The sequence below is a fragment of the Ambystoma mexicanum genome, chromosome 11 (assembly GCF_040938575.1).
Source record: "Ambystoma mexicanum isolate Mex_15411 chromosome 11, UKY_AmexF1_1, whole genome shotgun sequence".
Classification (NCBI taxonomy): domain Eukaryota; kingdom Metazoa; phylum Chordata; class Amphibia; order Caudata; family Ambystomatidae; genus Ambystoma; species Ambystoma mexicanum.
In genome coordinates this window covers 825,835,419-825,862,547 of record NC_090934.1, presented here as the reverse complement: position 1 = coordinate 825,862,547, position 27,129 = coordinate 825,835,419, and the positions used below count along the sequence as shown (strand labels likewise).

The following is a 27,129-nucleotide window of genomic DNA, read 5'->3' as shown; positions in this document are numbered from 1 at the left end:
TTCTCAGCAAGGTACCTACATATAGAAACCTTGGTGCACTCTTGCTAAATCTGCTGGAATGTGTCTTCTATTGTGCCCAAGGTGGTTGTGTATTTGGGGACTCAGGGAAGCAAGGGAGCAGTCTAATGCACTGCAGTGCTAAGAGAGGCATGCCTTTTTCAGAAAAAAAGTTCAGGTTTTCTGCCAATCAGAAATAAATAGCAATGCAATCAGGCCAAAGGCAGAACACACATGCCAGTGAGTCTCTGTGGCGCAATTGGTTAGCGCGTTCGGCTGTTAACCGAAAAGACGCTGCTGTTTTTGGCACAAAGACACAGAGTGTTCCACTCAGTAAACCTGAGTCATTTCTCCCGTGTTCTCTGGGTTCAGCCTACTGTCCCCTTTTAACACAAGTGCGCAACTGTGGCTTTCTCCTCATAGCAAGTTATGCCTACACAGAGGACATTTGGTGCACTGTTGATGGGCTCTGTCCTCTACTAAATCCCCTGTGTTTGTGGATTAGGGGAGGTAGGGAAGTGCTTGATACCCTGATTTGCTGTGGGAAAAAGAGCTATTTTAGAAATATTTTCAGGTTGCCTGGGAAGCATGAGCAAACAGCACACCAATCAGGCCCTGTGTAAGAACTGCATGAGTTTCTGTGGCGCAATTGGTTGGCGCGTTCGGCTGTTAACCGAAAGGTTGGTGGTTCAAGCCCACCCAGGGGCGGAGCATGACCAACTATGGACTTCTGTTTACCTCTCGCAGGTCTCGTCTGCTGACGTCCAAAAAATCCAATAAACTGCAAGCAATTCTTCTCGCTTGCTTTAGTTTTTCAAAACTTGCCATTCAATTCATAAACATCAAGACTTCATGGGAAGGGTTTGGCTGCAGCGTGTACTGATGCACAGAAGGAAGCTATCCTAGCCAGTCTACTTAAAGAAGCAATGAGGCTCTGCAGGTGCATGTACGTCTCCTACCTTTATTCTGTCATCAGACACACCAGGTGGACTGCCACAAGGACCTCGTGGCGCAATGGTAGCGCGTCTGACTCCAGATCAGAAGGTTGCGTGTTCAAATCACGTCGGGGTCATACTTCCTTTTCCCACTCTGAAATACAAAATTGCTCTTCAGTATCTCGTTATTTCAACCTGACTGCATCTTTGTGCTCTGGGCCTAGTTGTTCTGGCGTTTCGAATGTAAGCTTTGCAGCAGGGAAGTATCATATTGACAGACACCCATGAAGGACATGGTCAACCTTTAAAGCAGGCCAATCTCTATGTTTTACTGGATGCAGCAGAAGTATTTCCTCTTTACCATCTCTTCAAGTGGGCCTGACTGATGTGCTGTTTTGTGCACGCTACGTGGGCTTTGTAAAGCATACCTCTGCCATTTGCATGGCCTCCTAGCGCTGTCAATATTTTCGTGTAATCGCTGAATGCTGCACTGTCCTGGAAACTCTAGGTGTGACTAAAGGATATATGCTGGGGCCCCAAAAGGGGGTCGGCAGTCTAGTGGCAATGCCCATCACTTTGTAGTTTGGGTTTGTGAGTTCAGGTACCGGTCTGGTGTCAGAAAACTGTAAGCGCCCTCCCAATCAACTGTCGGTCCTGGATTGTGAGGATTTCCCCTTATACTGGTCTCAGTAGACACATTTCCATTTTACTTTTTCACTCTCGCATTGCCTATTTCTCTCTCTCTCATAGATACATTATAGACAAGAGAGACATTGTCAGCGAGAGGGTTGCACAGCACCTTCCCCCATTTCCCTAAGTGCATTGCATGGGGCTCTGGGAGGCGTGCACATTTGTCTGAAACACAAAGATCCACTGGCAATAAAAGGCGTAGGACCCCAGTTCGCATTTCTTAGAATTTGAGGAGGCACTCAGAGTTGTCTCGGGCGTGACTGTACCTTTCATAGGAGATGTGCTAATCCCCAAACCCTCTTCCTTTGTCCCAGTAATCTGTCTTAGTGCCTCTAGCAAGTTGTTTTCTGAAACAAAGCTTACCTGAACATCCTGTAAAATTGGTAACTTTTCAGTAGCAGTACAGTGCAGTATATAGCATTCCTGTTGCGCACAGCATCTAGATCCAAAAATTGCTTACTCTACCCCAGAAATTAGAATTCACCCAGTCAAACAGAGGGATCTATAAAGAGCATGGCAAGTAGTTAACATAAGCTACTTCCCCCAAGTTCTCTTGGTGAACTCTGCTGCCCTCTTTTAACAGAAGAATGCAACTGCAGGTCTTGCTTCTCAGCAAGGTACCTACATATAGAAACCTTGGTGCACTCTTGCTAAATCTGCTGGAATGTGTCTTCTATTGTGCCCAAGGTGGTTGTGTATTTGGGGACTCAGGGAAGCAAGGGAGCAGTCTAATGCACTGTAGTGCTAAGAGAAGCATGCCTTTTTCAGAAAAAAGTTCAGGTTTTCTGCCAATCAGAAAAAAATAGCAATGCAATCAGGCCAAAGGCAGAACACACATGCCAGTGAGTATCTGTGGCACAATTGGTTAGCGCGTTCGGCTGTTAACCGAAAAGACGCTGCTGTTTTTGGCACAAAGACACAGAGTGTTCCACTCAGTAAACCTGAGTCATTTCTCCCGTGTTCTCTGGGTTCAGCCTACTGTCCCCTTTTAACACAAGTGCGCAACTGTGGCTTTCTCCTCATAGCAAGTTATGCCTACACAGAGGGCATTTGGTGCACTGTTGATGGGCTCTGTCCTCTACTAAATCCCCTGTGTTTGTGGATTAGGGGAGGTAGGGAAGTGCTTGATACCCTGATTTGCTGTGGGAAATAGAGCTATTTTAGAAATATTTTCAGGTTGCCTGGGAAGCATAAGCAAACAGCACACCAATCAGGCCCCAGTGTAAGCACTGCATGAGTCTCTGTGGCGCAATCGGTTAGCGCGTTCGGCTGTTAACCGAAAGGATGGTGGTTCAAGCCCACCCGGGGACGATGCATTTTGGCTCAAAAATTCAGCATGACCAACTATGAACTTCTGTTTACCTCTCGCAGGTCTCGTCTGCTGACGTCCAAAAAATCCAATAAACTGCAAGCAATTCTTCTCGCTTGCTTTAGTTTTTCAAAACTTGCCATTCAATTCATAAACATCAAGACTTCATGGGAAGGGTTTGGCTGCAGCGTGTACTGATGCACAGAAGGAAGCTATCCTAGCCAGTCTACTTAAAGAAGCAATGAGGCTCTGCGGGTGCATGTACGTCTCCTACCTTTATTCTGTCATCAGACACACCAGGTGGATTGCCACAAGGACCTCGTGGCGCAATGGTAGTACGTCTGACTCCAGATCAGAAGGTTGCGTGTTCAAATCACGTCGGGGTCATATTTGCTTTTCCCACTCTGAAATACAAAATTGCTCTTCAGTATCTCGTTATTTCAACCTGACTGCATCTTTGTGCTCTGGGCCTAGTTGTTCTGGCGTTTCGAATGTAAGCTTTGCAGCAGGGAAGTATCATATTGACAGACACCCATGAAGGACATGGTCAACCTTTAAAGCAGGCCAATCTCTATGTTTTACTGGATGCAGCAGAAGTATTTCCTCTTTACCATCTCTTCAAGTGGGCCTGACTGATGTGCTGTTTTGTGCACGCTACGTGGGCTTTGTAAAGCATACCTCTGCCATTTGCATGGCCTCCTAGCGCTGTCAATATTTTCGTGTAATCGCTGAATGCTGCACTGTCCTGGGAACTCTAGGTGTGACTAAAGGAAATATGCTGCGGCCCCGAAAGGGGGTCGGCAGTCTAGTGGCAATGCCCATCACTTTGCAGTTTGGGTTTGTGAGTTCAGGTACCGGTCTGGTGTCGGAAACCTGTAAGCGCCCTCCCAATCAACTGTCGGTCCTGGATTGTGAGGATTTCCCCTTATACTGGTCTCAGTAGACACATTTCCATTTTACTTTTTCACTCTCGCATTGCCTATTTCTCTCTCTCTCATAGATACATTATAGACAAGAGAGACATTGTCAGCGAGAGGGTTGCACAGCACCTTCCCCCATTTCCCTAAGTGCATTGCATGGGGCTCTGGGAGGCGTGCACATTTGTCTGAAACACAAAGATCCACTGGCAATAAAAGGCGTAGGACCCCAGTTCGCATTTCTTAGAATTTGAGGAGGCACTCAGAGTTGTCTCGGGCGTGACTGTACCTTTCATAGGAGATGTGCTAATCCCCAAACCCTCTTCCTTTGTCCCAGTAATCTGTCTTAGTGCCTCTAGCAAGTTGTTTTCTGAAACAAAGCTTACCTGAACATCCTGTAAAATTGGTAACTTTTCAGTAGCAGTACAGTGCAGTATATAGCATTCCTGTTGCGCACAGCATCTAGATCCAAAAATTGCTTACTCTACCCCAGAAATTAGAATTCACCCAGTCAAACAGAGGGATCTATAAAGAGCATGGCAAGTAGTTAACATAAGCTACTTCCCCCAAGTTCTCTTGGTGAACTCTGCTGCCCTCTTTTAACAGAAGAATGCAACTGCAGGTCTTGCTTCTCAGCAAGGTACCTACATATAGAAACCTTGGTGCACTCTTGCTAAATCTGCTGGAATGTGTCTTCTATTGTGCCCAAGGTGGTTGTGTATTTGGGGACTCAGGGAAGCAAGGGAGCAGTCTAATGCACTGTAGTGCTAAGAGAAGCATGCCTTTTTCAGAAAAAAGTTCAGGTTTTCTGCCAATCAGAAAAAAATAGCAATGCAATCAGGCCAAAGGCAGAACACACATGCCAGTGAGTATCTGTGGCACAATTGGTTAGCGCGTTCGGCTGTTAACCGAAAAGACGCTGCTGTTTTTGGCACAAAGACACAGAGTGTTCCACTCAGTAAACCTGAGTCATTTCTCCCGTGTTCTCTGGGTTCAGCCTACTGTCCCCTTTTAACACAAGTGCGCAACTGTGGCTTTCTCCTCATAGCAAGTTATGCCTACACAGAGGGCATTTGGTGCACTGTTGATGGGCTCTGTCCTCTACTAAATCCCCTGTGTTTGTGGATTAGGGGAGGTAGGGAAGTGCTTGATACCCTGATTTGCTGTGGGAAATAGAGCTATTTTAGAAATATTTTCAGGTTGCCTGGGAAGCATAAGCAAACAGCACACCAATCAGGCCCCAGTGTAAGCACTGCATGAGTCTCTGTGGCGCAATCGGTTAGCGCGTTTGGCTGTTAACCGAAAGGATGGTGGTTCAAGCCCACCCGGGGACGATGCATTTTGGCTCAAAAATTCAGCATGACCAACTATGAACTTCTGTTTACCTCTCGCAGGTCTCGTCTGCTGACGTCCAAAAAATCCAATAAACTGCAAGCAATTCTTCTCGCTTGCTTTAGTTTTTCAAAACTTGCCATTCAATTCATAAACATCAAGACTTCATGGGAAGGGTTTGGCTGCAGCGTGTACTGATGCACAGAAGGAAGCTATCCTAGCCAGTCTACTTAAAGAAGCAATGAGGCTCTGCGGGTGCATGTACGTCTCCTACCTTTATTCTGTCATCAGACACACCAGGTGGATTGCCACAAGGACCTCGTGGCGCAATGGTAGTACGTCTGACTCCAGATCAGAAGGTTGCGTGTTCAAATCACGTCGGGGTCATATTTGCTTTTCCCACTCTGAAATACAAAATTGCTCTTCAGTATCTCGTTATTTCAACCTGACTGCATCTTTGTGCTCTGGGCCTAGTTGTTCTGGCGTTTCGAATGTAAGCTTTGCAGCAGGGAAGTATCATATTGACAGACACCCATGAAGGACATGGTCAACCTTTAAAGCAGGCCAATCTCTATGTTTTACTGGATGCAGCAGAAGTATTTCCTCTTTACCATCTCTTCAAGTGGGCCTGACTGATGTGCTGTTTTGTGCACGCTACGTGGGCTTTGTAAAGCATACCTCTGCCATTTGCATGGCCTCCTAGCGCTGTCAATATTTTCGTGTAATCGCTGAATGCTGCACTGTCCTGGGAACTCTAGGTGTGACTAAAGGAAATATGCTGCGGCCCCGAAAGGGGGTCGGCAGTCTAGTGGCAATGCCCATCACTTTGCAGTTTGGGTTTGTGAGTTCAGGTACCGGTCTGGTGTCGGAAACCTGTAAGCGCCCTCCCAATCAACTGTCGGTCCTGGATTGTGAGGATTTCCCCTTATACTGGTCCCAGTAGACACATTTCCATTTTACTTTTTCACTCTCGCATTGCCTATTTCTCTCTCTCTCATAGATACATTATAGACAAGAGAGACATTGTCAGCGAGAGGGTTGCACAGCACCTTCCCCCATTTCCCTAAGTGCATTGCATGGGGCTCTGGGAGGCGTGCACATTTGTCTGAAAAACAAAGATCCACTGGCAATAAAAGGCGTAGGACCCCAGTTCGCATTTCTTAGAATTTGAGGTGACACTATGAGTTGTCTCGGGCGTGACTGTACCTTTCATAGGAGATGTGCTAATCCCCAAACCCTCTTCCTTTGTCCCAGTAATCTGTCTTAGTGCCTCTAGCAAGTTGTTTTCTGAAACAAAGCTTACCTGAACATCCTGTAAAATTGGTAACTTTTCAGTAGCAGTACAGTGCAGTATATAGCATTCCTGTTGCGCACAGCATCTAGATCCAAAAATTGCTTACTCTACCCCAGAAATTAGAATTCACCCAGTCAAACAGAGGGATCTATAAAGAGCATGGCAAGTAGTTAACATAAGCTACTTCCCCCAAGTTCTCTTGGTGCACTCTGCTGCCCTCTTTTAACAGAAGAATGCAACTGCAGGTCTTGCTTCTCAGCAAGGTACCTACATATAGAAACCTTGGTGCACTCTTGCTAAATCTGCTGGAATGTGTCTTCTATTGTGCCCAAGGTGGTTGTGTATTTGGGGACTCAGGGAAGCAAGGGAGCAGTCTAATGCACTGTAGTGCTAAGAGAAGCATGCCTTTTTCAGAAAAAAGTTCAGGTTTTCTGCCAATCAGAAAAAAATAGCAATGCAATCAGGCCAAAGGCAGAACACACATGCCAGTGAGTCTCTGTGGCACAATTGGTTAGCGCGTTCGGCTGTTAACCGAAAAGACGCTGCTGTTTTTGGCACAAAGACACAGAGTGTTCCACTCAGTAAACCTGAGTCATTTCTCCCGTGTTCTCTGGGTTCAGCCTACTGTCCCCTTTTAACACAAGTGCGCAACTGTGGCTTTCTCCTCATAGCAAGTTATGCCTACACAGAGGGCATTTGGTGCACTGTTGATGGGCTCTGTCCTCTACTAAATCCCCTGTGTTTGTGGATTAGGGGAGGTAGGGAAGTGCTTGATACCCTGATTTGCTGTGGGAAATAGAGCTATTTTAGAAATATTTTCAGGTTGCCTGGGAAGCATAAGCAAACAGCACACCAATCAGGCCCCAGTGTAAGCACTGCATGAGTCACTGTGGCGCAATCGGTTAGCGCGTTTGGCTGTTAACCGAAAGGATGGTGGTTCAAGCCCACCCGGGGACGATGCATTTTGGCTCAAAAATTCAGCATGACCAACTATGAACTTCTGTTTACCTCTCGCAGGTCTCGTCTGCTGACGTCCAAAAAATCCAATAAACTGCAAGCAATTCTTCTCGCTTGCTTTAGTTTTTCAAAACTTGCCATTCAATTCATAAACATCAAGACTTCATGGGAAGGGTTTGGCTGCAGCGTGTACTGATGCACAGAAGGAAGCTATCCTAGCCAGTCTACTTAAAGAAGCAATGAGGCTCTGCGGGTGCATGTACGTCTCCTACCTTTATTCTGTCATCAGACACACCATGTGGATTGCCACAAGGACCTCGTGGCGCAATGGTAGCACGTCTGACTCCAGATCAGAAGGTTGCGTGTTCAAATCACGTCGGGGTCATATTTGCTTTTCCCACTCTGAAATACAAAATTGCTCTTCAGTATCTCGTTATTTCAACCTGACTGCATCTTTGTGCTCTGGGCCTAGTTGTTCTGGCGTTTCGAATGTAAGCTTTGCAGCAGGGAAGTATCATATTGACAGACACCCATGAAGGACATGGTCAACCTTTAAAGCAGGCCAATCTCTATGTTTTACTGGATGCAGCAGAAGTATTTCCTCTTTACCATCTCTTCAAGTGGGCCTGACTGATGTGCTGTTTTGTGCACGCTACGTGGGCTTTGTAAAGCATACCTCTGCCATTTGCATGGCCTCCTAGCGCTGTCAATATTTTCGTGTAATCGATGAATGCTGCACTGTCCTGGGAACTCTAGGTGTGACTAAAGGATATATGCTGGGGCCCCGAAAGGGGGTCGGCAGTCTAGTGGCAATGCCCATCACTTTGCAGTTTGGGTTTGTGAGTTCAGGTACCGGTCTGGTGTCGGAAACCTGTAAGCGCCCTCCCAATCAACTGTCGGTCCTGGATTGTGAGGATTTCCCCTTATACTGGTCTCAGTAGACACATTTCCATTTTACTTTTTCACTCTCGCATTGCCTATTTCTCTCTCTCTCATAGTTACATTATAGACAAGAGAGACATTGTCAGCGAGAGGGCTTCACAGCACCTTCCCCCCTTTCCCTAAGTGCATTGCAAGGGGCTCTGGGAGGCGTGCACATTTGTCTGAAACACAAAGATCCACTGGCAATAAAAAGCGTAGGTCCCTAGTTTGCATTTCTTAGAATTTGAGGTGACACTCAGAGTTGTCTCGGGCGTGACTGTACCTTTCATAGGAGATGTGCTAATCCCCAAACCCTCTTCCTTTGTCCCAGTAATCTGTCTTAGTGCCTCTAGCAAGTTGTTTTCTGAAACAAAGCTTACCTGAACATCCTGTAAAATTGGTAACTTTTCAGTAGCAGTACAGTGCAGTATATAGCATTCCTGTTGCGCACAGCATCTAGATCCAAAAATTGCTTACTCTACCCCAGAAATTAGAATTCACCCAGTCAAACCGAGGGCTCTATAAAGAGCATGGCAAGTAGTTAACATAAGCTACTTCCCCCAAGTTCTCTTGGTGCACTCTGCTGCCCTCTTTTAACAGAAGAATGCAACTGCAGGTCTTGCTTCTCAGCAAGGTACCTACATATAGAAACCTTGGTGCACTCTTGCTAAATCTGCTGGAATGTGTCTTCTATTGTGCCCAAGGTGGTTGTGTATTTGGGGACTCAGGGAAGCAAGGGAGCAGTCTAATGCACTGCAGTGCTAAGAGAGGCATGCCTTTTTCAGAAAAAAGTTCAGGTTTTCTGCCAATCAGAAAAAAATAGCAATGCAATCAGGCCAAAGGCAGAACACACATGCCAGTGAGTCTCTGTGGCGCAATTGGTTAGCGCGTTCGGCTGTTAACCGAAAAGACGCTGCTATTTTGGGCACAAAGACACAGAGTGTTCCACTCAGTAAACCTGAGTCATTTCTCCCGTGTTCTCTGGGTTCAGCCTACTGTCCCCTTTTAACACAAGTGCGCAACTGTGGCTTTCTCCTCATAGCAAGTTATGCCTACACAGAGGGCATTTGGTGCACTGTTGATGGGCTCTGTCCTCTACTAAATCCCCTGTGTTTGTGGATTACGGGAGGTAGGGAAGTGCTTGATACCCTGATTTGCTGTGGGAAATAGAGCTATTTTAGAAATATTTTCAGGTTGCCTGGGAAGCATAAGCAAACAGCACACCAATCAGGCCCCAGTGTAAGCAATGCATGAGTCTCTGTGGCGCAATCGGTTAGCGCGTTAGGTTGGTGGTTCAAGCCCACCCAGGGACGATGCATTTTGGCTCAAAAATTCAGCATGACCAACTATGAACTTCTGTTTACCTCTCGCAGGTCTCGTCTGCTGACGTCCAAAAAATCCAATAAACTGCAAGCAATTCTTCTCGCTTGCTTTAGTTTTTCAAAACTTGCCATTCAATTCATAAACATCAAGACTTCATGGGAAGGGTTTGGCTGCAGCGTGTACTGATGCACAGAAGGAAGCTATCCTAGCCAGTCTACTTAAAGAGGCAATGAGGCTCTGCAGGTCCATGTACGTCTCCTACCTTTATTCTGTCATCAGACACACCAGGTGGACTGCCACAAGGACCTCGTGGCGCAATGGTAGCGCGTCTGACTCCAGATCAGAAGGTTGCGTGTTCAAATCACGTCGGGGTCATATTTGCTTTTCCCACTCTGAAATACAAAATTGCTCTTCAGTATCTCGTTATTTCAACCTGACTGCATCTTTGTGCTCTAGGCCTAGTTGTTCTGGCGTTTCGAATGTAAGCTTTGCAGCAGGGAAGTATCATATTGACAGACACCCATGAAGGACGTGGTCAACCTTTAAAGCAGGCCAATCTCTATGTTTTACTGGATGCAGCAGAAGTATTTCCTCTTTACCATCTCTTCAAGTGGGCCTGACTGATGTGCTGTTTTGTGCACGCTACGTGGGCTTTGTAAAGCATACCTCTGAAATTTGCATGGCCTCCTAGCGCTGTCAATATTTTCGTGTAATCGCTGAATGCTGCACTGTCCTGGGAACTCTAGGTGTGACTAAAGGATATATGCTGCGGCCCCGAAAGGGGGTCGGCAATCTAGTGGCAATGCCCATCACTTTGTGGTTTGGGTTTGTGAGTTCAGGTACCGGTCTGGTGTCAGAAAACTGTAAGCGCCCTCCAATCAACTGTCGGTCCTGGATTGTGAGGATTTCCCCTTATACTGGTCTCAGTAGACACATTTCCATTTTACTTTTTCACTCTCGCATTGCCTATTTCTCTCTCTCTCATAGATACATTATAGACAAGAGAGACATTGTCAGCGAGAGGGTTGCACAGCACCTACCCCCATTTCCCTAAGTGCATTGCATGGGCTCTGGGAGGCGTGCACATTTGTCTGAAACACAAAGATCCACTGGCAATAAAAGGCGTAGGTCCCTAGTTTGCATTTCTTAGAATTTGAGGTGACACTCAGAGTTGTCTCGGGCGTGACTGACCTTTCATAGGAGATGTGCTAATCCCCAAACACTCTTCCTTTGTCCCAGTAATCTGTCTTAGTGCCTCTAGCAAGTTGTTTTCTGAAACAAAGCTTACCTGAACATCCTGTAAAATTGGTAACTTTTCAGTAGCAGTAGAGTGCAGTATATAGCATTCCTGTTGCGCACAGCATCTAGATCCAAAAATTGCTTACTCTACCCCAGAAATTAGAATTCACCCAGTCAAACAGAGGGATCTATAAAGAGCATGGCAAGTAGTTAACATAAGCTACTTCCCCCAAGTTCTCTTGGTGCACTCTGCTGCCCTCTTTTAACAGAAGAATGCAACTGCAGGTCTTGCTTCTCAGCAAGGTACCTACATATAGAAACCTTGGTGCACTCTTGCTAAATCTGCTGGAATGTGTCTTCTATTGTGCCCAAGGTGGTTGTGTATTTGGGGACTCAGGGAAGCAAGGGAGCAGTCTAATGCACTGCAGTGCAAAGAGAGGCATGCCTTTTTCAGAAAAAAGTTCAGGTTTTCTGCCAATCAGAAAAAAATAGCAATGCAATCAGGCCAAAGGCAGAACACACATGCCAGTGAGTCTCTGTGGCGCAATTGGTTAGCGCGTTCGGCTGTTAACCGAAAAGACGCTGCTGTTTTGGGCACAAAGACACAGAGTGTTCCACTCAGTAAACCTGAGTCATTTCTCCCGTGTTCTCTGGGTTCAGCCTACTGTCCCCTTTTAACACAAGTGCGCAACTGTGGCTTTCTCCTCATAGCAAGTTATGCCTACACAAGGGGCATTTGGTGCACTGTTGATGGGCTCTGTCCTCTACTAAATCCCCTGTGTTAGTGGATTAGTGGAGGTAGGGAAGTGCTTGATACCCTGATTTGCTGTGGGAAATAGAGCTATTTTAGAAATATTTTCAGGTTGCCTGGGAAGCATAAGCAAACAGCACACCAATCAGGCCCCAGTGCAAGCACTGCATGAGTCTCTGTGGCGCAATTGGTTAGCGCGTTCGGCTGTTAACCGAAAGGTTGGTGGTTCAAGCCCACCCAGGGACGATGCGTTTTGGCTCAAAAATTCAGCATGACCAACTATGAACTTCTGTTTACCTCTCGCAGGTCTCGTCTTCTGACGTCCAAAATATCCAATAAACTGCAAGCAATTCTTCTCGCTTGCTTTAGTTTTTCAAAACTTGCCATTCAATTCATAAACATCAAGACTTCATGGGAAGGGTTTGGCTGCAGCGTGTACTGATGCACAGAAGGAAGCTATCCTAGCCAGTCTACTTAAAGAAGCAATGAGGCTCTGCAGGTGCATGTACGTCTCCTACCTTTATTCTGTCATCAGACACACCAGGTGGACTGCCACAAGGACCTCGTGGCGCAATGGTAGCGCGTCTGACTCCAGATCAGAAGGTTGTGTGTTCAAATCACACTTGGTCATACTTGCTTTTCCCACTCTGAAATACAAAATTGCTCTTCAGTATCTCGTTATTTCAACCTGACTGCATCTTTGTGCTCTGGGCCTAGTTGTTCTGGCGTTTCGAATGTAAGCTTTGCAGCAGGGAAGTATCATATTGACAGACACCCATGAAGGACATGGTCAACCTTTAAAGCAGGCCAATCTCTATGTTTTACTGGATGCAGCAGAAGTATTTCCTCTTTACCATCTCTTCAAGTGGGCCTGACTGATGTGCTGTTTTGTGCACGCTACGTGGGCTTTGTAAAGCATACCTCTGCCATTTGCATGGCCTCCAAGCGCTGTCAATATTTTCGTGTAATTGCTGAATGCTGCAGTGTCCTGGGAACTCTAGGTGTGACTAAAGGATATATGCTGGGGCCCCGAAAGGGGGTCGGCAGTCTAGTGGCAATGCCCATCACTTTGCAGTTTGGGTTTGTGAGTTCAGGTACCGGTCTGGTGTCGGAAACCTGTAAGCGCCCTCCCAATCAACTGTCGGTCCTGGATTGTGAGGATTTCCCCTTATACTGGTCTCAGTAGACACATTTCCATTTTACTTTTTCACTCTCGCATTGCCTATTTCTCTCTCTCTCATAGTTACATTATAGACAAGAGAGACATTGTCAGCGAGAGGGCTTCACAGCACCTTCCCCCATTTCCCTAAGTGCATTGCAAGGGGCTCTGGGAGGCGTGCACATTTGTCTGAAACACAAAGATCCACTGGCAATAAAAAGCTTAGGTCCCTAGTTTGCATTTCTTAGAATTTGAGGTGACACTCAGAGTTGTCTCGGGCGTGACTGTACCTTTCATAGGAGATGTGCTAATCCCCAAACCCTCTTCCTTTGTCCCAGTAATCTGTCTTAGTGCCTCTAGCAAGTTGTTTTCTGAAACAAAGCTTACCTGAACATCCTGTAAAATTGGTAACTTTTCAGTAGCAGTACAGTGCAGTATATAGCATTCCTGTTGCGCACAGCATCTAGATCCAAAAATTGCTTACTCTACCCCAGAAATTAGAATTCACCCAGTCAAACCGAGGGCTCTATAAAGAGCATGGCAAGTAGTTAACATAAGCTACTTCCCCCAAGTTCTCTTGGTGCACTCTGCTGCCCTCTTTTAACAGAAGAATGCAACTGCAGGTCTTGCTTCTCAGCAAGGTACCTACATATAGAAACCTTGGTGCACTCTTGCTAAATCTGCTGGAATGTGTCTTCTATTGTGCCCAAGGTGGTTGTGTATTTGGGGACTCAGGGAAGCAAGGGAGCAGTCTAATGCGCTGCAGTGCTAAGAGAGGCATGCCTTTTTCAGAAAAAAGTTCAGGTTTTCTGCCAATCAGAAAAAAATAGCAATGCAATCAGGCCAAAGGCAGAACACACATGCTAGTGAGTCTCTGTGGCGCAATTGGTTAGCGCGTTCGGCTGTTAACCGAAAAGACGCTGCTATTTTGGGCACAAAGACACAGAGTGTTCCACTCAGTAAACCTGAGTCATTTCTCCCGTGTTCTCTGGGTTCAGCCTACTGTCCCCTTTTAACACAAGTGCGCAACTGTGGCTTTCTCCTCATATCAAGTTATGCCTACACAGAGGGCATTTGGTGCACTGTTGATGGGCTCTGTCCTCTACTAAATCCCCTGTGTTTGTGGATTACGGGAGGTAGGGAAGTGCTTGATACCCTGATTTGCTGTGGGAAATAGAGCTATTTTAGAAATATTTTCAGGTTGCCTGGGGAGCATAAGCAAACAGCACACCAATCAGGCCCCAGTGTAAGGACTGCATGAGTCTCTGTGGCGCAATTGGTTAGCGCGTTCGGCTGTTAACCGAAAGGTTGGTGGTTCACGCCCACCCAGGGACGATGCATTTTGGCTCAAAAATTCAGCATGACCAACTATGAACTTCTGTTTACCTCTCGCAGGTCTCGTCTGCTGACGTCCAAAAAATCCAATAAACTGCAAGCAATTCTTCTCGCTTGCTTTAGTTTTTCAAAACTTGCCATTCAATTCATAAACATCAAGACTTCATGGGAAGGGTTTGGCTGCAGCGTGTACTGATGCACAGAAGGAAGCTATCCTAGCCAGTCTACTTAAAGAAGCAATGAGGCTCTGCAGGTGCATGTAGGTCTCCTACCTTTATTCTGTCATCAGACACACCAGTTGGACTGCCACAAGGACCTTGTGGCGCAATGGTAGCGCGTCTGACTCCAGATCAGAAGGTTGTGTGTTCAAATCACGTCGGGGTCATATTTGCTTTTCCCACTCTGAAATACAAAATTGCTCTTCAGTATCTCGTTATTTCAACCTGACTGCATCTTTGTGCTCTGGGCCTAGTTGTTCTGGCGTTTCGAATGTAAGCTTTGCAGCAGGGAAGTATCATATTGACAGACACCCATGAAGGACATGGTCAACCTTTAAAGCAGGCCAATCTCTATGTTTTACTGGATGCAGCAGAAGTATTTCCTCTTTACCATCTCTTCAAGTGGGCCTGACTGATGTGCTGTTTTGTGCACGCTACGTGGGCTTTGTAAAGCATACCTCTGCCATTTGCATGGCCTCCTAGCGCTGTCAATATTTTCGTGTAATCGCTGAATGCTGCACTGTCCTGGGAACTCTAGGTGTGACTAAAGGATATATGCTGGGGCCCCGAAAGGGGGTCGGCAGTCTAGTGGCAATGCCCATCACTTTGCAGTTTGGGTTTGTGAGTTCAGGTACCGGTCTGGTGTCGGAAACCTGTAAGCGCCCTCCCAATCAACTGTCGGTCCTGGATTGTGAGGATTTCCCCTTATACTGGTCTCAGTAGACACATTTCCATTTTACTTTTTCACTCTCGCATTGCCTATTTCTCTCTCTCTCATAGTTACATTATAGACAAGAGAGACATTGTCAGCGAGAGGGCTTCACAGCACCTTCCCCCCTTTCCCTAAGTGCATTGCAAGGGGCTCTAGGAGGCGTACACATTTGTCTGAAACACAAAGATCCACTGGCAATACAAAGCGTAGGTCCCTAGTTTGCATTTCTTAGAATTTGAGGTGACACTCAGAGTTGTCTCGGGCGTGACTGTACCTTTCATAGGAGATGTTCTAATCCCCAAACCCTCTTCCTTTGTCCCAGTAATCTGTCTTAGTGCCTCTAGCAAGTTGTTTTCTGAAACAAAGCTTACCTGAACATCCTGTAAAATTGGTAACTTTTCAGTAGCAGTAAAGTGCAGTATATAGCATTCCTGTTGCGCACAGCATCTAGATCCAAAAATTGCTTACTCTACCCCAGAAATTAGAATTCACCCAGTCAAACAGAGGGATCTATAAAGAGCATGGCAAGTAGTTAACATAAGCTACTTCCCCCAAGTTCTCTTGGTGCACTCTGCTGCCCTCTTTTAACAGAAGAATGCAACTGCAGGTCTTGCTTCTCAGCAAGGTACCTACATATAGAATCCTTGGTGCACTCTTGCTAAATCTGCTGGAATGTGTCTTCTATTGTGCCCAAGGTGGTTGTGTATTTGGGGACTCAGGGAAGCAAGGGGGCAGTCTAATGCACTGCAGTGCTAAGAGAGGCATGCCTTTTTCAGAAAAAAGTTCAGGTTTTCTGCCAATCAGAAAAAAATAGCAATGCAATCAGGCCAAAGGCAGAACACACATGCCAGTGAGTCTCTGTGGCGCAATTGGTTAGCGCGTTCGGCTGTTAACCGAAAAGACGCTGCTGTTTTGGGCACAAAGACACAGAGTGTTCCACTCAGTAAACCTGAGTCATTTCTCCCGTGTTCTCTGGGTTCAGCCTACTGTCCCCTTTTAACACAAGTGCGCAACTGTGGCTTTCTCCTCATAGCAAGTTATGCCTACACAAGGGGCATTTGGTGCACTGCTGATGGGCTCTGTCCTCTACTAAATCCCCTGTGTTAGTGGATTAGTGGAGGTAGGGAAGTGCTTGATACCCTGATTTGCTGTGGGAAATAGAGCTATTTTAGAAATATTTTCAGGTTGCCTGGGAAGCATAAGCAAACAGCACACCAATCAGGCCCCAGTGTAAGCACTGCATGAGTCTCTGTGGCGCAATCGGTTAGCGCGTTCGGCTGTTAACCGAAAGGTTGGTGGTTCAAGCCCACCCAGGGACGATGCATTTTGGCTCAAAAATTCAGCATGACCAACTATGAACTTCTGTTTACCTCTCGCAGGTCTCGTCTGCTGACGTCCAAAAAATCCAATAAACTGCAAGCAATTCTTCTCGCTTGCTTTAGTTTTTCAAAACTTGCCATTCAATTCATAAACATCAAGACTTCATGGGAAGGGTTTGGCTGCAGCGTGTACTGATGCACAGAAGGAAGCTATCCTAGCCAGTCTACTTAAAGAAGCAATGAGGCTCTGCAGGTGCATGTAGGTCTCCTACCTTTATTCTGTCATCAGACACACCAGTTGGACTGCCACAAGGACCTTGTGGCGCAATGGTAGCGCATCTGACTCCAGATCAGAAGGTTGTGTGTTCAAATCACGTCGGGGTCATATTTGCTTTTCCCACTCTGAAATACAAAATTGCTCTTCAGTATCTCGTTATTTCAACCTGACTGCATCTTTGTGCTCTGGGCCTAGTTGTTCTGGCGTTTCGAATGTAAGCTTTGCAGCAGGGAAGTATCATATTGACAGACACCCATGAAGGACATGGTCAACCTTTAAAGCAGGCCAATCTCTATGTTTTACTGGATGCAGCAGAAGTATTTCCTCTTTACCATCTCTTCAAGTGGGCCTGACTGATGTGCTGTTTTGTGCACGCTACGTGGGCTTTGTAAAGCATACCTCTGCCATTTGCATGGCCTCCTAGCGCTGTCAATATTTTCGTGTAATCGCTGAATGCTGCACTGTCCTGGGAACTCTAGGTGTGACTAAAGGATATATGCTGGGGCCCCGAAAGGGGGTCGGCAGTCTAGTGGCAATGCCCATCACTTTGCAGTTTGGGTTTGTGAGTTCAGGTACCGGTCTGGTGTCGGAAACCTGTAAGCGCCCTCCCAATCAACTGTCGGTCCTGGATTGTGAGGATTTCCCCTTATACTGGTCTCAGTAGACACATTTCCATTTTACTTTTTCACTCTCGCATTGCCTATTTCTCTCTCTCTCATAGTTACATTATAGACAAGAGAGACATTGTCAGCGAGAGGGCTTCACAGCACCTTCCCCCCTTTCCCTAAGTGCATTGCAAGGGGCTCTGGGAGGCGTGCACATTTGTCTGAAACACAAAGATCCACTGGCAATAAAAAGCGTAGGTCCCTAGTTTGCATTTCTTAGAATTTGAGGTGACACTCAGAGTTGTCTCGGGCGTGACTGTACCTTTCATAGGAGATGTTCTAATCCCCAAACCCTCTTCCTTTGTCCCAGTAATCTGTCTTAGTGCCTCTAGCAAGTTGTTTTCTGAAACAAAGCTTACCTGAACATCCTGTAAAATTGGTAACTTTTCAGTAGCAGTAAAGTGCAGTATATAGCATTCCTGTTGCGCACAGCATCTAGATCCAAAAATTGCTTACTCTACCCCAGAAATTAGAATTCACCCAGTCAAACAGAGGGATCTATAAAGAGCATGGCAAGTAGTTAACATAAGCTACTTCCCCCAAGTTCTCTTGGTGCACTCTGCTGCCCTCTTTTAACAGAAGAATGCAACTGCAGGTCTTGCTTCTCAGCAAGGTACCTACATATAGAATCCTTGGTGCACTCTTGCTAAATCTGCTGGAATGTGTCTTCTATTGTGCCCAAGGTGGTTGTGTATTTGGGGACTCAGGGAAGCAAGGGGGCAGTCTAATGCACTGCAGTGCTAAGAGAGGCATGCCTTTTTCAGAAAAAAGTTCAGGTTTTCTGCCAATCAGAAAAAAATAGCAATGCAATCAGGCCAAAGGCAGAACACACATGCCAGTGAGTCTCTGTGGCGCAATTGGTTAGCGCGTTCGGCTGTTAACCGAAAAGACGCTGCTGTTTTGGGCACAAAGACACAGAGTGTTCCACTCAGTAAACCTGAGTCATTTCTCCCGTGTTCTCTGGGTTCAGCCTACTGTCCCCTTTTAACACAAGTGCGCAACTGTGGCTTTCTCCTCATAGCAAGTTATGCCTACACAAGGGGCATTTGGTGCACTGTTGATGGGCTCTGTCCTCTACTAAATCCCCTGTGTTAGTGGATTAGTGGAGGTAGGGAAGTGCTTGATACCCTGATTTGCTGTGGGAAATAGAGCTATTTTAGAAATATTTTCAGGTTGCCTGGGAAGCATAAGCAAACAGCACACCAATCAGGCCCCAGTGTAAGCACTGCATGAGTCTCTGTGGCGCAATCGGTTAGCGCGTTCGGCTGTTAACCGAAAGGTTGGTGGTTCAAGCCCACCCAGGGACGATGCGTTTTGGCTCAAAAATTCAGCATGACCAACTATGAACTTCTGTTTACCTCTCGCAGGTCTCGTCTTCTGACGTCCAAAATATCCAATAAACTGCAAGCAATTCTTCTCGCTTGCTTTAGTTTTTCAAAACTTGCCATTCAATTCATAAACATCAAGACTTCATGGGAAGGGTTTGGCTGCAGCGTGTACTGATGCACAGAAGGAAGCTATCCTAGCCAGTCTACTTAAAGAAGCAATGAGGCTCTGCAGGTGCATGCACGTCTCCTACCTTTATTCTGTCATCGGACACACCAGGTGGACTGCCACAAGGACCTCGTGGCGCAATGGTAGCGCGTCTGACTCCAGATCAGAAGGTTGTGTGTTCAAATCACATCGGGGTCATACTTGCTTTTCCCACTCTGAAATACAAAATTGCTCTTCAGTATCTCGTTATTTCAACCTGACTGCATCTTTGTGCTCTGGGCCCAGTTGTTCTGGCGTTTCGAATGTAAGCTTTGCATCCGGGAAGTATCATATTGACATGAAGGACATGGTCAAGCTTTAAAGCAGGCCAATCTCTATGTTTTACTGGATGCAGCAGAAGTATTTCCTCTTTACCATCTCTTCAAGTGGGCCTGACTGATGTGCTGTTTTGTGCACGCTACGTGGGCTTTGTAAAGCATACCTCTGCCATTTGCATGGCCTCCAAGCGCTGTCAATATTTTCGTGTAATTGCTGAATGCTGCAGTGTCCTGGGAACTCTAGGTGTGACTAAAGGATATATGCTGGGGCCCCGAAAGGGGGTCGGCAGTCTAGTGGCAATGCCCATCACTTTGCAGTTTGGGTTTGTGAGTTCAGGTACCGGTCTGGTGTCGGAAACCTGTAAGCGCCCTCCCAATCAACTGTCGGTCCTGGATTGTGAGGATTTCCCCTTATACTGGTCTCAGTAGACACATTTCCATTTTACTTTTTCACTCTCGCATTGCCTATTTCTCTCTCTCTCATAGTTACATTATAGACAAGAGAGACATTGTCAGCGAGAGGGCTTCACAGCACCTTCCCCCCTTTCCCTAAGTGCATTGCAAGGGGCTCTGGGAGGCGTGCACATTTGTCTGAAACACAAAGATCCACTGGCAATAAAAAGCGTAGGTCCCTAGTTTGCATTTCTTAGAATTTGAGGTGACACTCAGAGTTGTCTCGGGCGTGACTGTACCTTTCATAGGAGATGTGCTGATCCCCAAACCCTCTTCCTTTGTCCCAGTAATCTGTCTTAGTGCCTCTAGCAAGTTGTTTTCTGAAACAAAGCTTACCTGAACATCCTGTAAAATTGGTAACTTTTCAGTAGCAGTACAGTGCAGTATATAGCATTCCTGTTGCGCACAGCATCTAGATCCAAAAATTGCTTACTCTACCCCAGAAATTAGAATTCACCCAGTCAAACCGAGGGCTCTATAAAGAGCATGGCAAGTAGTTAACATAAGCCACTTCCCCCAAGTTCTCTTGGTGCACTCTGCTGCCCTCTTTTAACAGAAGAATGCAACTGCAGGTCTTGCTTCTCAGCAAGGTACCTACATATAGAATCCTTGGTGCACTCTTGCTAAATCTGCTGGAATGTGTCTTCTATTGTGCCCAAGGTGGTTGTGTATTTGGGGACTCAGGGAAGCAAGGGGGCAGTCTAATGCACTGCAGTGCTAAGAGAGGCATGCCTTTTTCAGAAAAAAGTTCAGGTTTTCTGCCAATCAGAAAAAATAGCAATGCAATCAGGCCAAAGGCAGAACACACATGCCAGTGAGTCTCTGTGGCGCAATTGGTTAGCGCGTTCGGCTGTTAACCGAAAAGACGCTGCTGTTTTGGGCACAAAGACACAGAGTGTTCCACTCAGTAAACCTGAGTCATTTCTCCCGTGTTCTCTGGGTTCAGCCTACTGTCCCCTTTTAACACAAGTGCGCAACTGTGGCTTTCTCCTCATAGCAAGTTATGCCTACACAGAGGGCATTTGGTGCACTGTTGATGGGCTCTGTCCTCTACTAAATCCCCTGTGTTTGTGGATTACGGGAGGTAGGGAAGTGCTTGATACCCTGATTTGCTGTGGGAAATAGAGCTATTTTAGAAATATTTTCAGGTTGCCTGGGGAGCATAAGGAAACAGCACACCAATCAGGCCCCAGTGTAAGCACTGCATGAGTCTCTGTGGCGCAATCGGTTAGCGCTTTCGGCTGTTAACCGAAAGGTTGGTGGTTCAAGCCCACCCAGGGACGATGCATTTTGGCTCAAAAATTCAGCATGACCAACTATGAACTTCTGTTTACCTCTCGCAGGTCTCGTCTGCTGACGTCCAAAAAATCCAATAAACTGTAAGCAATTCTTCTCGCTTGCTTTAGTTTTTCAAAACTTGCCATTCAATTCATAAACATCAAGACTTCATGGGAAGGGTTTGGCTGCAGCGTGTACTGATGCACAGAAGGAATCTATCCTAGCCAGTCTACTTAAAGAAGCAATGAGGCTCTGCAGGTCCATGTACGTCTCCTACCTTTATTCTGTCATCAGACACACCAGGTGGACTGCCGCAAGGACCTCGTGGTGCAATGGTAGCGCGTCTGACTCCAGATCAGACGGTTGCGTGTTCAAATCACGTCGGGGTCATACTTCCTTTTCCCACTCTGAAATACAAAATTGCTCTTCAGTATCTCGTTATTTCAACCTGACTGCATCTTTGTGCTCTGGGCCTAGTTGTTCTGGCGTTTCGAATGTAAACTTTGCAGCAGGGAAGTATCATATTGACAGACACCCATGAAGGACATGGTCAACCTTTAAAGCAGGCCAATCTCTATGTTTTACTGGATGCAGCAGTAGTATTTCCTCTTTACCATCTCTTCAAGTGGGCCTGACTGATGTGCTATTTTGTGCACGCTACGTGGGCTTTGTAAGGCATACCTCTACCATTTGCATGGCCTCCTAGCGCTGTCAATATTTTCGTGTAATCGCTGAATGCATGCACTTTCCTGGTAACTCTAGGTGTGACTAAAGGATATATGCTGGGGCCCCGAAAGGGGGTCGGCAGTCTAGTGGCAATGCCCATCACTTTGCAGTTTGGGTTTGTGAGTTCAGGTACCGGTCTGGTGTCGGAAACCTGTAAGCGCCCTCCCAATCAACTGTCGGTCCTGGATTGTGAGGATTTCCCCTTATACTGGTCTCAGTAGACACATTTCCATTTTACTTTTTCACTCTCGCATTGCCTATTTCTCGCTCTCTCATAGATACATTATAGACAAGAGAGACATTGTCAGCGAGAGGGTTTCACAGCACCTTCCCCCATTTCCCTAAGTGCATTGCAAGGGGCTCTGGGAGGCGTGCACATTTGTCTGAAACACAAAGATCCACTGGCAATAAAAAGCGTAGGTCCCTAGTTTGCATTTCTTAGAATTTGAGGTGACACTCAGAGTTGTCTCGGGCGTGACTGTACCTTTCATAGGAGATGTGCTAATCCCCAAACCCTCTTCCTTTGTCCCAGTAATCTGTCTTAGTGCCTCTAGCAAGTTGTTTTCTGAAACAAAGCTTACCTGAACATCCTGTAAAATTGGTAACTTTTCAGTAGCAGTACAGTGCAGTATATAGCATTCCTGTTGCGCACAGCATCTAGATCCAAAAATTGCTTACTCTACCCCAGAAATTAGAATTCACCCAGTCAAACAGAGGGATCTATAAAGAGCATGGCAATTAGTTAACATAAGCTACTTCCCCCAAGTTCTCTTGGTGCACTCTGCTGCCCTCTTTTAACAGAAGAATGCAACTGCAGGTCTTGCTTCTCAGCAAGGTACCTACATATAGAATCCTTGGTGCACTCTTGCTAAATCTGCTGGAATGTGTCTTCTATTGTGCCCAAGGTGGTTGTGTATTTGGGGACTCAGGGAAGCAAGGGAGCAGTCTAATGCACTGCAGTGCTAAGAGAGGCATGCCTTTTTCAGAAAAAAGTTCAGGTTTTCTGCCAATCAGAAAAAAATAGCAATGCAATCAGGCCAAAGGCAGAACACACATGCCAGTGAGTCTCTGTGGCGCAATTGGTTAGCGCGTTCGGCTGTTAACCGAAAAGACGCTGCTGTTTTTGGCACAAAGACACAGAGTGTTCCACTCAGTAAACCTGAGTCATTTCTCCCGTGTTCTCTGGGTTCAGCCTACTGTCCCCTTTTAACACAAGTGCGCAACTGTGGCTTTCTCCTCATAGCAAGTTATGCCTATACAGAGGACATTTGGTGCACTGTTGATGGGCTCTGTCCTCTACTAAATCCCCTGTGTTTGTGGATTAGGGGAGGTAGGGAAGTGCTTGATACCCTGATTTGCTGTGGGAAATAGAGCTATTTTAGAAATATTTTCAGGTTGCCTGGGAAGCATAAGCAAACAGCACACCAATCAGGCCCCTGTGTAAGAACTGCATGAGTCTCTGTGGCGCAATCAGTTAGCGCGTTCGGCTGTTAACCGAAAGGTTGGTGTTTCAAGCCCACCCAGGGACGGTGCATTTTGGCTCAAAAATTCAGAGTGACCAACTATGGACTTCTGTTTACCTCTCGCAGGTCTCGTCTGCTGACGTCCAAAAAATCCAATAAACTGCAAGCAATTCTTCTCGCTTGCTTTAGTTTTTCAAAACTTGCCATTCAATTCATAAACATCAAGACTTCATGGGAAGGGTTTGGCTGCAGCGTGTACTGATGCACAGAAGGAAGCTATCCTAGCCAGTCTACTTAAAGAAGCAATGAGGCTCTGCAGGTGCATGTACGTCTCCTACCTTTATTCTGTCATCAGACACACCAGGTGGACTGCCGCAAGGACCTCGTGGCGCAAAGGTAGCGCGTCTGACTCCAGATCAGAAGGTTTCGTGTTCAAATCACGTCGGGGGCATATTTGCTTTTCCCACTCTGAAATATAAAATTGCTCTTCAGTATCTCGTTATTTCAACCTGACTGCATCTTTGTGCTCTGGGCCTAGTTGTTCTGGCGTTTCGAATGTAAACTTTGCAGCAGGGAAGTATCATATTGACAGACACCCATGAAGGACATGGTCAAGCTTTAAAGCAGGCCAATCTCTATGTTTTACTGGATGCAGCAGAAGTATTTCCTCTTTACCATCTCTTCAAGTGGGCCTGACTGATGTGCTGTTTTGTGCACGCTACGTGGGCTTTGTAAAGCATACCTCTGCCATTTGCATGGCCTCCTAGCGCTGTCAATATTTTCGTGTAATCACTGAATGCTGCACTGTCCTGGGAACTCTAGGTGTGACTAAAGGATATATGCTGGGGCCCCGAAAGGGGGTCGGCAGTCTAGTGGCAATGCCCATCACTTTGCAGTTTGGGTTTGTAAGTTCAGGTACCGGTCTGGTGTCAGAAAACTGTAAGCGCCCTCCCAATCAACTGTCGGTCCTGGATTGTGAGGTTTTCCCCTTATACTGGTCTCAGTAGACACATTTCCATTTTACTTTTTCACTCTCGCATTGCCTATTTCTCTCTCTCTCATAGATACATTATAGACAAGAGAGACATTGTCAGCGAGAGGGTTGCACAGCACCTTCCCCCATTTCCCTAAGTGCATTGCATGGGGCTCTGGGAGGCGTGCACATTTGTCTGAAACACAAAGATCCACTGGCAATAAAAAGCGTAGGACCCCAGTTCGCATTTCTTAGAATTTGAGGAGGCACTCAGAGTTGTCTCGGGCGTGACTGTACCTTTCATAGGAGATGTGCTAATCCCCAAACCCTCTTCCTTTGTCCCAGTAATCTGTCCTAGGGCCTCTAGCAAGTTGTTTTCTGAAACAAAGCTTACCTGAACATCCTGTAAAATTGGTAACTTTTCAGTAGCAGTACAGTGCAGTATATAGCATTCCTGTTGCGCACAGCATCTAGATCCAAAAATTGCTTACTCTACCCCAGAAATTAGAATTCACCCAGACAAACAGAGGGATCTATAAAGATCATGGCAAGTAGTTAACATAAGCTACTTCCCCCAAGTTCTCTTGGTGCACTCTGCTGCCCTCTTTTAACAGAAGAATGCAACTGCAGGTCTTGCTTCTCAGCAAGGTACCTACATATAGAAACCTTGGTGCACTCTTGCTAAATCTGCTGGAATGTGTCTTCTATTGTGCCCAAGGTGGTTGTGTATTTGGGGACTCAGGGAAGCAAGGGAGCAGTCTAATGCACTGCAGTGCTAAGAGAGGCATGCCTTTTTCAGAAAAAAGTTCAGGTTTTCTGCCAATCAGAAAAAAATAGCAATGCAATCAGGCCAAAGGCAGAACACACATGCCAGTGAGTCTCTGTGGCGCAATTGGTTAGCGCGTTCGGCTGTTAACCGAAAAGACGCTGCTGTTTTTGGCACAAAGACACAGAGTGTTCCACTCAGTAAACCTGAGTCATTTCTCCCGTGTTCTCTGGGTTCAGCCTACTGTCCCCTTTTAACACAAGTGCGCAACTGTGGCTTTCTCCTCATAGCAAGTTATGCCTACACAGAGGACATTTGGTGCACTGTTGATGGGCTCTGTCCTCTACTAAATCCCCTGTGTTAGTGGATTAGTGGAGGTAGGGAAGTGCTTGATACCCTGATTTGCTGTGGGAAATAGAGCTATTTTAGAAATATTTTCAGGTTGCCTGGGAAGCATAAGCAAACAGCACACCAATCAGGCCCCAGTGTAAGCACTGCATGAGTCTCTGTGGCGCAATCGGTTAGCGCGTTCGGCTGTTAACCGAAAGGTTGGTGGGTCAAGCCCACCCAGGGACGATGCGTTTTGGCTCAAAAATTCAGCATGACCAACTATGACCTTCTGTTTACCTCTCGCAGGTCTCGTCTGCTGACGTCCAAAAAATCCAATAAACTGCAAGCAATTCTTCTCACTTGCTTTAGTTTTTCAGAACTTGCCATTCAATTCATAAACATCAAGACTTCATGGGAAGGGTTTGGCTGCAGCGTGTACTGATGCACAGAAGGAAGCTATCCTAGCCAGTCTACTTAAAGAAGCAATGAGGCTCTGCAGGTGCATGTACGTCTCCTACCTTTATTCTGTCATCAGACACACCAGGTGGACTGCCCCAAGGACCTCGTGGCGCAATGGTAGCGCGTCTGACTCCAGATCAGAAGGTTGCGTGTTCAAATCACGTCGGGGTCATATTTGCTTTTCCCACTCTGAAATACAAAATTGCTCTTCAGTATCTCGTTATTTCAACCTGACTGCATCTTTGTGCTCTGGGCCTAGTTGTTCTGGCGTTTCGAATGTAAGCTTTGCAGCAGGGAAGTATCATATTGACAGACACCCATGAAGGACATGGTCAACCTTTAAAGCAGGCCAATCTCTATGTTTTACTGGATGCAGCAGAAGTATTTCCTCTTAACCATCTCTTCAAGTGGGCCTGACTGATGTGCTGTTTTGTGCACGCTACGTGGGCTTTGTAAAGCATACCTCTGCCATTTGCATGGCCTCCTAGCGCTGTCAATATTTTCGTGTATTCGCTGAATGCTGCACTGTCCTGGGAACTCTAGGTGTGACTAAAGGATATATGCTGGGGCCCCGAAAGGGGGTCGGCAGTCTAGTGGCAATGCCCATCACTTTGCAGTTTGGGTTTGTGAGTTCAGGTACCGGTCTGGTGTCGGAAACCTGTAAGCGCCCTCCCAATCAACTGTCGGTCCTGGATTGTGAGGATTTCCCCTTATACTGGTCTCAGTAGACACATTTCCATTTTACTTTTTCACTCTCGCATTGCCTATTTCTCTCTCTCTCATAGATACATTATAGACAAGAGAGACATTGTCAGCGAGAGGGCTTCACAGCACCTTCCCCCCTTTCCCTAAGTGCATTGCAAGGGGCTCTGGGAGGCGTGCACATTTGTCTGAAACACAAAGATCCACTGGCAATAAAAAGCGTAGGTCCCTAGTTTGCATTTCTTAGAATTTGAGGTGACACTCAGAGTTGTCTCGGGCGTGACTGTACCTTTCATAGGAGATGTGCTAATCCCCAAACCCTCTTCCTTTGTCCCAGTAATCTGTCTTAGTGCCTCTAGCAAGTTGTTTTCTGAAACAAAGCTTACCTGAACATCCTGTAAAATTGGTAACTTTTCAGTAGCAGTACAGTGCAGTATATAGCATTCCTGTTGCGCACAGCATCTAGATCCAAAAATTGCTTACTCTACCCCAGAAATTAGAATTCACCCAGTCAAACAGAGGGATCTATAAAGAGCATGGCAAGTAGGTAACATAAGCTACTTCCCCCAAGTTCTCTTGGTGCACTCTGCTGCCATCTTTTAACAGAAGAATGCAACTGCAGGTCTTGCTTCTCAGAAAGGTACCTACATATAGAAACCTTGGTGCACTCTTGCTAAATCTGCTGGAATGTGTCTTCTATTGTGCCCAAGGTGGTTGTGTATTTGGCGACTCAGGGAAGCAAGGGAGCAGTCTAATGCACTGCAGTGCTAAGAGAGGCATGCCTTTTTCAGAAAAAAGTTCAGGTTTTCTGCCAATCA

At 46.3% G+C, this 27,129-nt stretch overlaps 18 non-coding genes across 18 annotated transcripts; all 18 read left to right on the top strand.

Moving 5' to 3' along the window:
• Positions 1–997: 997 nt before the first annotated feature.
• On the top strand, positions 998–1,069 carry TRNAW-CCA (transfer RNA tryptophan (anticodon CCA)). The gene has a single exon. It is a non-coding gene; the product is annotated as a tRNA-Trp (tRNA).
• Positions 1,070–2,859: 1,790 nt separating this feature from the next.
• On the top strand, positions 2,860–2,933 carry TRNAN-GUU (transfer RNA asparagine (anticodon GUU)). Its single transcript has one exon. It is a non-coding gene; the product is annotated as a tRNA-Asn (tRNA).
• Positions 2,934–3,246: 313 nt separating this feature from the next.
• Positions 3,247–3,318, top strand: TRNAW-CCA (transfer RNA tryptophan (anticodon CCA)). Its single transcript has one exon. It is a non-coding gene; the product is annotated as a tRNA-Trp (tRNA).
• Positions 3,319–5,108: 1,790 nt separating this feature from the next.
• TRNAN-GUU (transfer RNA asparagine (anticodon GUU)) lies at positions 5,109–5,182 on the top strand. Its single transcript has one exon. It is a non-coding gene; the product is annotated as a tRNA-Asn (tRNA).
• A 313-nt stretch (positions 5,183–5,495) lies between these two features.
• On the top strand, positions 5,496–5,567 carry TRNAW-CCA (transfer RNA tryptophan (anticodon CCA)). Its single transcript has one exon. It is a non-coding gene; the product is annotated as a tRNA-Trp (tRNA).
• A 2,177-nt stretch (positions 5,568–7,744) lies between these two features.
• Positions 7,745–7,816, top strand: TRNAW-CCA (transfer RNA tryptophan (anticodon CCA)). The gene has a single exon. It is a non-coding gene; the product is annotated as a tRNA-Trp (tRNA).
• A 2,162-nt stretch (positions 7,817–9,978) lies between these two features.
• Positions 9,979–10,050, top strand: TRNAW-CCA (transfer RNA tryptophan (anticodon CCA)). The gene has a single exon. It is a non-coding gene; the product is annotated as a tRNA-Trp (tRNA).
• A 1,787-nt stretch (positions 10,051–11,837) lies between these two features.
• TRNAN-GUU (transfer RNA asparagine (anticodon GUU)) lies at positions 11,838–11,911 on the top strand. Its single transcript has one exon. It is a non-coding gene; the product is annotated as a tRNA-Asn (tRNA).
• Positions 11,912–14,085: 2,174 nt separating this feature from the next.
• Positions 14,086–14,159, top strand: TRNAN-GUU (transfer RNA asparagine (anticodon GUU)). Its single transcript has one exon. It is a non-coding gene; the product is annotated as a tRNA-Asn (tRNA).
• A 313-nt stretch (positions 14,160–14,472) lies between these two features.
• TRNAW-CCA (transfer RNA tryptophan (anticodon CCA)) lies at positions 14,473–14,544 on the top strand. The gene has a single exon. It is a non-coding gene; the product is annotated as a tRNA-Trp (tRNA).
• Positions 14,545–16,334: 1,790 nt separating this feature from the next.
• Positions 16,335–16,408, top strand: TRNAN-GUU (transfer RNA asparagine (anticodon GUU)). The gene has a single exon. It is a non-coding gene; the product is annotated as a tRNA-Asn (tRNA).
• A 313-nt stretch (positions 16,409–16,721) lies between these two features.
• On the top strand, positions 16,722–16,793 carry TRNAW-CCA (transfer RNA tryptophan (anticodon CCA)). The gene has a single exon. It is a non-coding gene; the product is annotated as a tRNA-Trp (tRNA).
• A 1,790-nt stretch (positions 16,794–18,583) lies between these two features.
• Positions 18,584–18,657, top strand: TRNAN-GUU (transfer RNA asparagine (anticodon GUU)). Its single transcript has one exon. It is a non-coding gene; the product is annotated as a tRNA-Asn (tRNA).
• Positions 18,658–18,970: 313 nt separating this feature from the next.
• Positions 18,971–19,042, top strand: TRNAW-CCA (transfer RNA tryptophan (anticodon CCA)). The gene has a single exon. It is a non-coding gene; the product is annotated as a tRNA-Trp (tRNA).
• Positions 19,043–20,823: 1,781 nt separating this feature from the next.
• Positions 20,824–20,897, top strand: TRNAN-GUU (transfer RNA asparagine (anticodon GUU)). Its single transcript has one exon. It is a non-coding gene; the product is annotated as a tRNA-Asn (tRNA).
• A 313-nt stretch (positions 20,898–21,210) lies between these two features.
• TRNAW-CCA (transfer RNA tryptophan (anticodon CCA)) lies at positions 21,211–21,282 on the top strand. Its single transcript has one exon. It is a non-coding gene; the product is annotated as a tRNA-Trp (tRNA).
• A 4,040-nt stretch (positions 21,283–25,322) lies between these two features.
• On the top strand, positions 25,323–25,396 carry TRNAN-GUU (transfer RNA asparagine (anticodon GUU)). Its single transcript has one exon. It is a non-coding gene; the product is annotated as a tRNA-Asn (tRNA).
• Positions 25,397–25,709: 313 nt separating this feature from the next.
• TRNAW-CCA (transfer RNA tryptophan (anticodon CCA)) lies at positions 25,710–25,781 on the top strand. Its single transcript has one exon. It is a non-coding gene; the product is annotated as a tRNA-Trp (tRNA).
• The last annotated feature ends 1,348 nt before the right edge of the window (positions 25,782–27,129 follow it).